This window comes from Elephantulus edwardii, unplaced genomic scaffold (assembly GCF_000299155.1).
Source record: "Elephantulus edwardii isolate Elephantulus edwardi_28Jun2011 unplaced genomic scaffold, EleEdw1.0 scaffold00469, whole genome shotgun sequence".
Taxonomy (NCBI): domain Eukaryota; kingdom Metazoa; phylum Chordata; class Mammalia; order Macroscelidea; family Macroscelididae; genus Elephantulus; species Elephantulus edwardii.
The window spans coordinates 588,733-590,805 of NW_006400219.1; positions in this window are offsets into that span (position 1 = coordinate 588,733).

A 2,073-nucleotide genomic window follows, 5' to 3' on the forward strand; every position below is an offset into this window, starting at 1 on the left:
ACTATGAACATTCCATGTAAAATTGTAAAACAATGCTTGTTATTGATTTTCCTCATTTCAACAAACTTCCAATCTGGGCTCTACCACTACACTACTTTAACTGTCCTCTTTGTTTAACATCCATAGGGTTTTCAAAAGCCTTCTATTTAGGAAGCAGATGGCCCATCCTTCTTCCTAGACTGTCTTAACCAAGAGAACTCCATCAAAACCCGTCCATGATGGGAAACTGTTTTTGGAAGTTAACTCACCAGTGTCACAGCAACCTCAAGTAATTGCATTACAGCAAACTGACAGACATGTGCTGCACCACTTATAACAATGTTCTTTCAACATGGTCCAAGGTCCCAACCAATTTTAAATAAAAAGGCCTACCTGCTAGATTCTGTTCGCCAATGCTTCCTACCCCAGCTGATTGTAAACAATATCAGAAACAGTTAATCAGCTTAGCCTTGATTGCTAACACAATTTAGAAATGTCAAATAGTTCAGCTCAGTTTCCAGGTAAATCACAAACACTTACCCACCAGGATCCAATTTCACCAAGCTAAAGGCTCACTCACAGACAGGATTAGATGCAATATTAAATACCAAGGCCCGCCCAACAGATCCTATGTGCCCACACAGAAGCTTCCCACCCCAGTTGTCTATAAGCTAGATCAAATACAATTATTCAGGTAATTTAACTTAATCTGGAGGACAGCTGTCTGGCTATGAATTGGAAGAGGCCTATATTTGTTTATATTTCCAACAAAAGTGATTCTACTGAATGTAGAAATTATCAAACAATATCATTGATATCACATGCTAGCAAAATTTTGCTGAAGATCATTCAAAAACAGCTGGAGCAGTACATAGATAGGGAATTACCAGAAGTTAAAGTGGGATGTAGGAGAGGCTGTGGCACTAAGGATATCATTGCTGATGTCAGTCAGATGGATCTTAGTTGAAAGTAAAGAATACCAGAAGAATGTCTATTTGTACTTTACTGACTTGGCAAAGGCATTTCACTCTGTGGATCATGATAAGTTGTGGCTGACATTCAGAAGAACGGGAATCCTAGCGCACTTGATTGTGCTCATAAAGAACCTATACCTGGACCAGAAGGCTGTTGTGTGAATGGAGCAGGGGAGCACTGCATAGTTTGGAATTGGGAAGGGAGTAAGTCAGGATGTATTCTGTCACCATACCTGTTCAATCTATATGCTAAGCAAATTATCTGAGAAGCTGGACACTATGAAGAGTGTGGCATTAGGATTGGAGAGACACTCATCAATAATCTGTGTTATGCAGGTGACACACTCTTGATTGTTGAAAGTGAGGAGGATTTGAAGCACTTGTTGCAGAAGATCAAGGAATGCAGCCTTCAGTGTGGATTGTGTCTTAATATCAAGAAAGCAAAGATTCTTACCGCTGCACTAATAGGTTGTGTCATGAGGGATGGAGAGGCTATTGAAACTGTCAACAGCTTCATCTTGCTTAGATCCACAATTAACACCCTTGGTACGTGCAGTCAGGAAATAAGGAGACTTATTACAATGGGAAAATCTACAGTTAGGTCAGTTAGGTACCTTTCCAAATTATTGAGGAGTAGTGGTATCAGTTTGAGGACTAAAGTGTATCTGATTCAGGCCATGATCTTTCCAGTTACTAGCTATGCATCTGAGACCTGGACAATGAATAAAGATGAAAGAAAAATAATTGATGATTTTGAGCTGTTGTATTGGAGAAGAGCACTTGATATTTCATGGACAGTCAAGAAAGCAAATACATATGAAATATGTCTTGGAGAGGATGCATCCAGAATGCTCTTTAGAAGGAAGAATGATGAGGCTTTGCCTAACATACTTTGGACTTATAGCTAGGAGATGCTATTCCTTGGAGAGAGACATAATGTTGGGAAGGGTAGAGGGTCTGCTGTAGGAAGAGGAATGTGGTATCAAGATTGGTGGAAGAAGGATCAACAACCTGTGTTATGCAGATGGTACAACCGTGCTTGCTGAAACTGAGGAGGACCTGAAGCACTTGCTGCAGAAGGTCAAGGACTTCCGTCTTCAATATGGATTGAAGCTCAACA